Below are 13,210 nucleotides of genomic sequence, written 5' to 3'. Positions count from 1 at the left end.
ACTTGGTCTTAGGGTTAACTAGGGCTTACTGACATAGACAGTAGGCTACAGACAATGTAGGAAACGCACAGAAGACCTGGTGGGATTTACAGTACTTCCAGGCCAGCAGAGTTAGGCTACTGTACATGTATTTGTAAGGGTAGTGCTCACAGCACCACAGGCACCAAGTCTTTTGGTTTTTGCCTTGGCCTTCATTTTGCTTGAACACTGCATTAGCACTTGTATACATAAATTGAAAGTAGAATATTTTAATTAATTACACAATAGAATATGTTCTAATGGGGGAGCAATAGCAACATAAACATGTAGGTCACATACAGGGACACTGACCGTTCAAAATAAATAAATTTACTTGAAAATGTGAGGTGTGTGTGTGTGTGTGTGTGTGTGTGTGTGTGTGTGTGTGTGTGTGTGTGTGTGTGTGTGTGTGTGTGTGTGTGTGTGTGTGAGAGAGAGAGAGAGACACAGAGACAGAGAGAGAGAGAGAGAGAGAGGGGGGGGGGGGGCACTGAGCATGGAGATAAAAGTAATCAAATGACACACAAGGAATGTAAATTGGCATTCTTCAACTGTAGCAGCACCAGACAGGATCACTATGGACCCTTGAAGTACCATCTGACAAGGTCCTGTGAGTGGGACACTGAACCCAGAGCCTCATTGAAGAAGTTCTACGGGGAGGGGGTGCATGGGTGGGGACTGGGGATCATATGTACCTTTTTCTGACGCTGAAATGGTCCCTCAGCTCTCTACTCCCCCCTCCCCCCTCCTCTCTCCCATGTCTCTCTGAGCTGTTCAGATATGCCCTGCATGTAGAAATGTGTTACGCTGACATGAAATGCCTCTCTGTGTTCTGTTCTGCAGCCCTGTGCTCCACTGTCGCACGCTGGCCATCAGAGCCCTGAGCTGAGGTATCCATGCTCACACGCACGCACGCACACACGCACGCACGCACGCACGTACTCACGCACGCACGCACGCACGCACTCACGCACGCACGCACGCACGCACGCACGCACGCACGCACACACACACACACACACACACGTACAGTATGCACAGCCACACATCACACAAACATATACCCTACAGGCAGAGGACTTAGAATGTTTCATTTGCAGAGTCAAGTACAATGCCCTGACCTATGAGATCTTCACTTATAATTTATGTTATATTGTCAAAAAGAACTTTAAATGAGGAGTATGTTTTATTTGGTTTTTTGTTTGGTTTTTTTGCAAGCACTTGTGTCAAGAAATGTATGCTTAGTAAAATCAACAGTGTTATCTAAACTTGTTTGTTTCTGAGGAAGCAATGACATGACAAATGCTATCATAAACAAGCCAAGAACAAACTGCAAGAACAGGGCAAAATATTCCAATAAATCACTGTAATGCTGTAGAAACTTTTATGTGCAGCATTATTATTAAAATGTACCAAAATGGTTCTTGGAACAGAGAACTTTCAAGAGGCTTGAATAAATAATGGAGCAAACTTTACTGCATGTAAATCCTCATATGCTTTTATTTTTGCCAACCAACATTTATGAGGCAATATATAAATGGTGCCTGTTACAGTTATCTTAAGGGGTTGACCTCACTTTCAATATTGTTTGCTGCAGTTCTCAACTTCTCATTGTTCTTTAATAAATAGTGTGCAAATGTTCAGGCCTATATCTAAGGGTTTTGATTGAACTGGCTATACTTCATAGCATTAACTTGTTCAATATTACTAATGTGTTTGATATTTCCTGCTTATGTTTTCACTGGATTACATTTGTGTTCCCTAGGTTTCTCCCTGAAGTTTGAAACTTAACCAAAGAGAACTGAATAAATACTTCAAATGAAAACAAACTAAATAATGAACACCTGACCATCATAGGCTATGATCCTTTCAGTATTTCCTAATAAGGCCTTATGAAATAACTGGTAGCTGCACAGTTGGTTATTGATTTTACAAGACAAGGAGGACAGTGGCATGTGAGATAAGGAGATAAGGAAAACAAAAGAAAAACACATTCTTCTTCATAATTGCATCAAACAGTAGGCTTTTCTCAAACACACATAATGTTGAGGAAAAAAGTTGTACTATACTTCCATCAACTTTTTATCTGATGAATTTAGCTGATCAGAGGATAGGCCGGGCAAAAGTGAAAAAGTTACCTTTTTCTCCCATGCATGATGCATCCTACCCTCATCTGCATAACACACTATAAGCCCATGCATGCATATATAAAAAAGGAAATCATATTTACCATTGCTGCATATTGTAACTGACGGGCTGTCTGAGGAGGTTCTGCTGCCACTTTTCCCAACTTGAAGTCCTCAAAAGTCTGATTTCGCCCTCAAGTGGGGGACTTCAATTTCTCCTCTTGTTTGAAGTGTTGAAAAACTCGGCGGTCCGTTCGTTAACTTGTTGTCCAGGATGACAGTTTTTGGTTGACGAGGAAAAACACGCGCGGCTCGCACGCACACACACAACACACATGCGCGCGCAGGGAGACGGTTATTCGTTTTCCTTTTTTTATCCCAAGAAATTGTACCCACCACTACGGTAATGGACAGAGAAAACGCACGGGAAGACGAGCTGGATCTGAATGTCGAAGTCACGACACCGTCGCTTTCCAACGCGTAAACTCGAAGAAGATGAATAGTAGGGGAAGTCGTTGACAGCCAGAGTTATTACCGCTTGTCCCACCTAAAGAAAAGCGAATAAACCTTCCGTGGAAGCCTGCCCCTCTCTCCTCTCTCCCTCCCGATGTCTTCGGCTTCTGCAAAGTCAGCTCTCTGTGCGCCGAGGCAGGCAAAGGCTGCGGGACGAGATCGGGCTTGAAAAGCGGAGAAGGTGGCTTCTGTTCTGTGTGCAAGTTGGGTGAATTTAGACCGTGGGCTTCGAGGCTGGAACACGCCGTGTGTGAATGTAACCTGAGTGACTGTGGCTCAGGCTCTCAACTTGAATAACGATGCTGTCAGGCCGGAGAGTCACATCTGCATGCGACAATGCGCCACACCTGATTACTACTAGAAAACAGCTTGTGAAGAAACAACGATGCTATAGTAAAAACAATGTTAGGGTTGCGTCTTATAATTTATCTAGCGATTTAGAGTGAGACAGTAGGCTATAGCTTAGGCCTAATTAGTTCTAATTTATTTGCATCGGAACTGCTGGCAGATGCTTTAGGGTGGCAGGAAAGAAAAAGAAGCTTAAAAGAATTTAAGCTAAGTTTTATTAGGCCTATGCAAATCCTAGAAACTACAGGTCATACTGACTGCCTTGTTGATTTCCTGTCCTGTGATTTTAATGTTTCAATGTCACTCTATAATACAGCCTACAGTCAGTCTACAGTAGTCTAATGTATTTATTGTAATTGTACACAGGCATGTAGGCCTACACACACACACACACACACACACACACACACACACACACACACACACACAGGGCAGGGGGTAAACTTTGATGTGCTATAGACAAATTCTGTTCACTTAAATAACACTCTATCAACCCATAGACAAACTCTTTCTTTCTCACACATGCATGTTATGCATACACACACTTAAATGTCTTTATCCAGAAGTTTTTTTATGGACACTTCTGCATTCACTCCACTCCATAATGAGCCACTCAGCCACTTTATTTACATTCTCTCTCTCTCGCTCTCTCTCTCTCTCTCTCTCTCTCACACACACACACACACACACACACACACACACACACACACACACACACACACACACACACACACACACACACACACACACACACACACACATTTTACCAGATGTGTTTCAGACATGTCAAAATCCTAGACAGTCAAGTGCATCAAGTTTCTCCACATTGGCAGAGGCAGTAGACATGGGATGTGAGGACACACCATGTTTCCTCTCTCCAAAGCTGTGTCCCTCTCAGATCCCTCAGAAGTGGACCGCTCATTAATGTTCTATTGGACGCTTTTTTGCTTCTTTCTTTCCCCAAGAGGAATTTCTGAACACTTGACTAAAGACTTTGCAAAAGTGAAGAGTCGAAGAAATGAGAGCTTAGTGTCTGTCTGTCTGTCTGTCTGTCTGTCTGTCTGTCTGTCTGTCTGTCTGTCTGTCTGTCTGTCTGTCTGTCTGTCTGTCTGTCTTGTCTGTCTGTCTGTCTGTCTGCCTGCCTGCCTGCCTGCCTGCCTGCCTGCCTGCCTGCCTGTCTGTCTGTAAGAGAGTGGGTGAGTGCGTGGTACACTGGTACAGTATATTTTGTTGGATGCAGTGCAGAGGGTGCTGGAGAGTGCCTGTCTGCATTGACTGCATGGTTCCTTCATGGGGGGTTGGATGCATGGGGGGGGGGGGGTGAACAGAGAGAGAGACAGGCGAATCCCCAAGGCAGTCATTTCTATCAAGTCGGAGCGTCTGGAAGAGCCCTGCTTGCATGTTTGGTCAAGGGGTAAATAATAGATCAGGGATTAGGCTTGTGTAGAATTCATTCCGGGGTAACAAGCTACTCCGGGTCCCAGGATATGCATATTCATTCCTCGGCCAAGGCCGTGGGAGAGGGAGGACCATATGCCTGTTTGTCGGAGGGCTTAGATTTAGCTAATTAAATGAGATATTACATAGCCATGCAAGCAACAAAACAAACCCTTTAAAGGATTGTCCGTGCCCTCCGATTCCGTTTTGTCGACTTCAAAAAAGCTCTGATGTTGTTTTAATTTGACATGGGAGATGCTGGTGTTTTTTTCTCATCCATGAGGTTTGTTAATCACCCGGACGCCTTTAGAGTTTCACATGATTAGTGTTGTGACACGCTGCTGTACGTCAGGCTGAGGCACTAATGATGTGTACACTACATCCACAGCACTCCTGTAGGCTATGTCACTTGATGTCCTGGTATTTAGCCTACTTGATGGAAAACATATATGTCCAATGTGCTTATATCCACAGACAGGGGTTGATTCTGCTAATTAAAGTGAGCATATACATAGATGGCTGACTGCCTTGGCCTAATCACCCTGTCTTGCATTTCAGCGTCGATGGGAATAATTTATTAAAATCCTTTACTTGGAAGCACTGACATATTTGACAGAAGAAAAACGGAACTAATTTTATAATACAGATTTCATTGCAAGTACATACTGAAAGTGACTGCAAACACTGAGCGAAAATGTTTATTGACGTCCATCACTTTAAGTAGATGGCATCACACACATACACACACACACACACACACACACACATACACACACGCACGCACGCACGCACGCACACCCACCCCACCCACACACACACACACACACACACAACCCCACACAAACACACACACACACACACACACACACACACACACACACACACACACACACACACACACACACAACCCCACACAAACACACACACACACACACACAAATGTTTCTTGAGCCACAGCACCACCAGTACAATTTACAATTTACAATTTAGGCATTTAGCAGACGCTCTTAATCCAGAGCGATTTACATTAAGCAAGAACAAAAGCATGGGAATACATCACATATATAAAAAGCATTTATCAAGAAACATGCGTAAGCTAATAACGTAGCTTGAACATATCTATATAATGACACTGTACATATAAACTATACATATATACTATACTATGCTGTACATATATACTATGAAGTGCTATGACTACATACAATGTAATTATTGTGCTGTCTACATAACATGCTATAAGTCTGTATCAAATGCTATCTAAGTCTAAAAAGTGCTGTCTAAGGGGGTAGGGTAAGTGCTATGGGCCATGGTGGAGTCTGAAAAGGTGGGTTTTCAGACTACGGCGGAAGATTGGGAGTGATGCTGCAGTTCTGACCAGTATCATGGGGATGGTAGAAGCAGAGGACATGTTCATCTGTCCCTGACAGGATCCTACTGTTCACTAATTACTATTGATGATGAGGTATTGAACCCACAACTGGAGCAGGCCTCCCTCTTGGGCTTTGGCCATCAGCCACCGCACTGCAGTCTCACCCGTACAGGCCTCTGGGGTCTCCCTCCTGTCTATCAAAGTGCCAGATCACTGCTGGCTGCAGCTCCAAAAGGTCAGTTTGATCGTCTCCGAAAACCCTGGAGAATGAATCTTCAGTTGACTGGCTCTTCAGCACGCAGCAGAACCCAGAGACTGTTCTTGGGAGCATGCCGTCCACACCAAGCAGTCTATAACTATTGTTCACTCACTGTCATTGATATAGTTGTGGTGAGGACTTTGCTATCCACTTGAGTTAGAACAATATTTAAAACAGTATCTTTATAGTTATAATGTTTAGTGTGGACGGCCCATTACCCTGTTCCTCTGGTCTGTGGAGGGGTTTGGAAGGCCAGGGCCAGGTTTGCCTTGCGGTTAGACTGACCGCAGCCAAGTTTGCCCTGTTGAAGTGTCCTTAAAGAAGGCACTGAAGCCCTTATCTGCTCTCACTGCAAGTTGCTCTGAACATCAGCTAATATAAACGTGAATGTTGTTGTTTTTGTGTACTGTTCTTACAGTGTGAAACTGTGAACAAATGGGTTGAACCAATTATTTATTGGCTACAGCGAGATTGCTCATCACACAATAACACTCACTTTATTGGCCTGGCGCAGGACGTGTGTTGACAATGATGGAATATATTCATGCACACTGTTAACACCCACGCTATGAGGAGAACAGGACCTCACATTCAGCACATAGGACAGCAATGGACCCTTTTCACAGAAGACAGGTAAACACAGTGAAAGTAATAATGCTAATAGTGTGTTTCATGGGTCTCTGCATGTGCCAGCATGAAGTTAACTGTACAGAAGCTGTGCATGCAGGCGCACAGCAACACATGAGGTTAAATGAAACACATTTATTATTGAATGAATTACCTTTATAGCTGTGTATACCTGGCAAACATCTCCTGTGAAAAGGGTTTATCGAGAGACTACAGTGTATATGCAATGCATATCACTCTACAGTAGGCTACATGTGCAGATCAGCATTCATTCAATCACAATGTGCAATTGTAATTACAAATTATTACCATGTATACAGGACAAAATGGATCCAATAGCCACATTTTGTGAAAAATGCTAAAGCTATGCTATAGATGGTTATAGTAGAGGGTGTCTCTATTATCTGCAGTTTATTATCAGTTAAAACAGTTTAAAGAAGACAGCCACTTATTTCAAATAGGTGCCTTTTCCGAGATGAACAGCATTTACACAGGCAGATCAATGTTCCGTGTCCTCTATCACTGGCACTCCAGGGAAATATTAACTTGAATACAACCTCACTACCTCTCTATGACCTTTCCCCCAAGTAAAGGACAAGTTCTCCAGTCAGGGCCCGGGGGAAATAGTCTGACTGCTATTTCCCACACTTTCCCGGAGGGTGCTGACCGGGTGACGGGGTGGCACACCACATGGGTGGGTGAGCTGTGAATGAGTGTGGCTCAGGCGCTCATGGCACCACGGGTGTGTCTGCACGTGCACATGCGTGCGTGTGCGCGCACGCATGCACACAAACACACGCACGCGCACGCACTCGCGCAGGCACGCACTCGCACGCACGCACGCACACATACACACACACACACACACACACACACACACACACACACTGCACAGTCGCTTGCACAATAATATACACAGGGCACACACATTGCCTCCAGGAAGTAGGTCTTGTGTGAATCAATTCCTCCTTTATGAGGGCTCTTGTCTGCTGAGGATAGGACCAGAAGGTCATCTGATGGGAGTCAAGTGGAGGTCCGGGCCGTAGTGGTGGAGCTGGGACTGGGGCCAGGGTAGTGGTGGGGATGGGTGGGGGTGGTGGGTCTAAACACAGGGACTGTATGTGTGGGATTCCTGGGGGAGCCCAGAAGGTCAGTGACATTGCATGCGTACAGGTTTGCGCGTGATGAGGGTATGGGGTAGGGTTTGGTGATATTGATGGTGGTATCAGAAGGACATTGAGCTATATTTGTCTGATTATAAGGTACACATATTGTTGGTCTAAAGTCTGGGAAGGGGGAGAGAAGGGGGAATCAATGGATTCTCTGTCATGCTGCCGTTGTAAAACGGTCCAAGGTCTCACAGGGCTGAGCATGAGATGGCTCATGCTTTAGGTCAGGAACAACTTTAAATTCTCCCAGAGACTGTCAGCATTTGAATGCTCTGATGTTTATTCCTATTTCCCCCATTCTTTTTCTAAATATTTATTGTTTTTGTTTTCTAAAAGTAGTCCACACAATATTTTTGTTCTATTATTGAGACAGATTATTTAATAGTAATAAAGTAGACATCACTGAAGAGACACAGGAGACAGGACTCTTGTGGGATTCACCCCAAGGTCAGGAAGGTGCCCATGGTGCTAGTAGTCAGTGTGTCCAACGATCTCCTCCTAGCAGCTCACTCCAGCTACATGTGCAGTCTCCTCTGGGCCTTAGTGCTGCATTCGGCCATAGACAGCTACCGGCCTGGAAAATGAAGCCCATCTAAAGTGCAAAGAAGTGCATTCTCTCCAAAGGCCAGCAGGGAGCGACTCCTATAAGTTTCATTGCATGGAAGTCAAACATTAGTAAACATTTTAAGTGGTGCAACCACTTCAATAAGTAGCTTTGTGTGTGCCTGGCTGCTGCCTGGCTGGCTGGCTGGGTCTGAGCACGAAAATAGCATTTGGTTGGTTTTCAAAACCAAGTGTCACTGTTGTGCAGCCTAACACACACATACATATTAACTGTATATACGATGATTTCAGGTGTATCAGTACAGTACAGTACAGTACAGTACAGTACAGTACAGTACAGTACAGTACAGTACAGTACAGTACAGTACAGTACAGTAGGGGACCTCCCCACTGTAACTGTCATTCCTTAACCGTTTCGGACGCGGGGCGGCTCGCCGGAACCGGCCCGGCCCCCAGGGCGCGTTCCTGGGGGTCTGGATGCTCCAGGGATCCCCCGGCGACCCCCGGGACCCCCACACGGTAACTGTCATTTCTCAACCGTTTCGGACGCGGGGCGGCTCGCCGGAACCGGGCCGGCACCCTGGGCACGTTCCTGTGGGTCTGATTATAATGAGTTTCAGTTCCCTTATCCAATATAACCGGATGCTTACTTTTGGGATCGTACCATTTAGAGTAAAATAGATCATAAAAAGCAGTGTATTCAAGATTGAAGAGGTTTTATTTAGCATGTAACTATTGTCACTGAAATGTTGGTATGACAGGCTCTGCAGACTGCTAAAATATTGAATATGAATCAAACAAGCTATAAGAACTATACATTAAGGAAAAGTAAACAGGTGAAAGAAATGTAAATAAATAAATACTTGTACAGAATATGATGGGGGAATGATGTAAGCAACTGGGATATACAGAATATATACAGTATGCAGCCACATGTGCTTGGTTGTGAGCAAATAGTCGTTCATAGGTTGAAGTCATTTGACCTGACTGTAAGGACCTTGCTCATGGCCTGGGGGAAGAATCTCTTTGGTCTCTCTGTGGTGACCTTGTGACAACACATGAAGGCGCTTGCTTGCCTGACCATAGCAGCACAAACAGTCCATTGTTGGGGTGGTGTCCTTGCAGCATCCTTTTAGCTCCGCTCAGACAACTGACAGTGTGTGAGTCCTGCAGGGAGAGAAGTCCATGTGGTGCACTCGACAAACAACATGGGAGGAGCCACTCCTGTGTGATGGCCCGGCCAGTCAGAATGCTCAGAATCATTGCTGGGTAAGGATTTCAGGACCTTCTGTGAGACCCTGAATTTTCTCAGCTGTCTGAGGTGGTACAGGAACTGCCTAGCCTTCCTTGCCACAGTGTCTGTGTGCATTTTTCATGTGCTCAGTGATGTGCACATGCAGTCATACTGAGGTACTTGAAACTGGTCTACTGGTATTCCGTTTATTGTGAGTGGGTGTAAGTCTTCTGCTGTCGCATACAGTAGTCCACAATCACCTACAGTTGGAGGCCATCGATATTGTCCTTTTCTTTTTGCTGAGGTTTGCGTGATCTGCGCAAAAGGACCGTTAACCCATTTTGGGCGGGAACCCCTTTTGGTGTTTTAAACATGTTATAATTTAGCTATTGAAAAATAGCAGATCTACAAGCTCATAGCGCGCCACTGAGTGGCGCGCTACGAGCTTGTAGATCTGCTATTTTTGAAAAATCGTGAAAATATTTATTTCAGAAAACTGGAGGATTTAGAAGGATTTTTTTTTAAATTTTGAGGTCAGGCCTAAATGGGTCAAATAATAAGGGACAATATCGGTGGCACCCAACTGTATGTGGTTTTGCCCATGTTCAAGAGGATGCTGTTGTCCTGACACTGCATCACAGTGATAGATTGCCACCCCCCTCGTCGCTGTGATCAGGCCCACCACCATTGTGCTGTCAGCAAACTTGATGATGGGGACAGTGAGTACAGCAGAGGACTGCATGCAACTCTGAGTGGCTCAGGTGTTGAGGGCCAGCGTGGTTGACAACTTGACATGTACAGTTGGGTGCCACCGATATTGTCCCTTATCATTTGACCCATTTAGGCCTGACCTCAAAACTTTTAAAAATCCTTCTAAATCCTGTAAAAATCCTTCTACATTTTCACGATTTTTCAAAAATAGCAGACCTACAAGCTCGTAGCGCGCCACTCGGTGGCGCGCTATGAGCTTGTAGATCTGCTATTTTTCAATAGCTAAATTATAACATAATGTTTAAAACACCAAAAGGGGTTCCCGCCCAAAATGGGTTAACTGTCCTTTTGCACAGATCACGCAAACCTCAGCAAAAAGAAAAGGACAATATCGATGGCCTCCAACTGTAGACTGCCTGCGTTGGTTCTGGAAGTAAAAAATTCCAAGACCCAGTCACACACTCAAATCCCAGATTAGCCGGTTTAACAGCCAGCCTTCATGACGGTATGAAAAGCTGAACTGAAATTGATAAGCAGAAGCCTATAACATAACACTGTTTAACAGATTAAGCCTTAAGGGTGTATGCCTTGTCAATAGATTTGCAGTGACTTGTCTTCCTAAATCTGTGTAATAACATTTTATGTAAATATTCAATAAGAATCCCCCCGGTGAACACAAAAAATAAAGTCACCAGCTGTGTCAAGTGACTGTAGTTCATTTAAAGACACCAAACTCTCACAGGTTGTTGGAGTCTGGTTTTCATCATGTTGGAGTGACATCCTGCTTAATTGAATTCAAGTATGACATCCCAGCTGACATTAATTATTACATTTTGTACTACAACTGGTGTTTCTTTATAACTGAAGGGACTTGTAACTCTTTTGTCTATTGTCATCCTTCCCAGCAGTACCCAGGTTCTTTCCCTCCCTCAGTATCAAAGCTCAACTCTCTCCGCATCAACGCATACAATCTCCACGCTTACCTGAGGTGGCAGGCTGAGACACTGCTCCTGAAAATCTCTATGGAGCGGTGTGTGTTTTCTTTTGTGTGCCTGTGATCTGCCTCTGTTCCTTCCTCTGTCAAACCCAACCCACCAGGGCCTGTCACTGGCTTCTTGAATTTTTCATGCAGGTACATTTGCATGATGGGTATTTCTCTCACTGTCGCTTTTTCCTTTCTCGGTGGCGATTAAATGCTGCCTTGCTTGAACTTCTCCTGGGTGACTGTGTGGAGGCAGAACAGAAAACAGAGGGAATGTCATGCTCATTGGGACTTTCACTGCCAGAGCCATCTCATTTCATGGGCTGGCTTCACATTATAACTGTGCTCCAATTAGACTTGAGGGGTGACAGCTTCAAACAAGAGTACATTTTGCATGTTTGCTGTGGCCTTCACCATCTCTGTGGCATCTGGTGAAGAGATTTTTCTAGTAGTAGTAATTTACAATGAGTTTTGTTCCTATAATTAATTGCTGCTATGGGCAGTGGGCACAGACCCGGCCTCAGTACAGGAGTCTGCAACACTGGGCAAAGATGAGCTGAGATTCCCAGATTGGGGTTCATTGACTTTGACTCAATGTATAACGTAGTGCATTTCACCTAGTTTTGGCAGGAAATTGAACTACCAATCAAACATTGTGTAGACAAAACTACAGATTTCTATAAGGCTACCCTAAACACAAATGGAGCTAAATGGCACGGTCGGCTTGTAAACATAGGAGGACCTCTGTTGGTGCTATTAACATCTTACAGGATTCTGGTTCCCTGTGGTCTCTATACTTATTTTAATATTTTAATCAAAAATATTTCTTAAGGTTTATTGTATCAATTCTGGATGTTTTTTTTAACAGACTATGATTACTTGACTATGATGGACGAACAGATGATGCTGTTTGTTTTAAGTGGATGCAGACCGATACACTAAACCGTATTAAACCCGATACTCCAAGGCAAATAATAACATACAAAGTGGCTTTAGTGCATAACGAACAATGATAACAGAGTGACTCTATGAGTCCAAAATTACAGAATGGCTGAATAAATGCACGGATGAACAAACAACACACCCTAACAGACAGACAAATGGAACTACAACTAAAACTGACATGAAACACATAAATGGACCGGATGGAGGGAAGGCCACACGTAGCAGTGTTCCCACCCCGAAGTCCAGGCAACGACTGTCCTTTATAGCAGACGCACTGAGGCATCCAGTGCGTCACATGACCGGGTTGGCCAATGAGGGCTGATCAGGCTCCAAGCCAGGCCCTCAGGACAGCAACACATGATGGACACGTCACTCATCATCTGCAGGGGACAGAAGCAACAACCAGTACCAGGCAAAATAATATCGTCCCTATAACCCAGTACAACTAAGCAAGCCTACTAATAAATATATATAGGCATAATAGCATTAGCCCCATATATATTTATCACTACTAATCAACATAATAACAAAAACAGCCAATGGCTGTTACAAAAGTTTGTTGTATATGTTCCATACATCTTATCTTATACAGTATTAAGGTGCTACTGCTATATAAAAAATACCCTCCCCCGAGCCCTCACACATTAGAAGGATATATATTTTATATGAAGCACAACAACCATTTATTTGTGTGTACTAGGGAATAAAATCAAAAGGGTGGAACATTTTGTTATAAAATATGTACATAGATACACCTTCTACCCAAATTAAAGCAGGCCAATAGCTTCTGAAATGTGTGTTTAACTAACGGACAAACTACTACAGAGACATGTGATCCACCCCACCCCTTCCATGATTCATTAAGACATTTCCGCAAGCAGCACATATTATGTAGAGATGAACTC

The sequence above is a fragment of the Electrona antarctica genome (genome assembly GCF_951216825.1).
Source record: "Electrona antarctica genome assembly, chromosome: 4".
Lineage (NCBI taxonomy): Eukaryota > Metazoa > Chordata > Actinopteri > Myctophiformes > Myctophidae > Electrona > Electrona antarctica.
Note: the sequence above shows the minus strand (reverse complement) of the source record.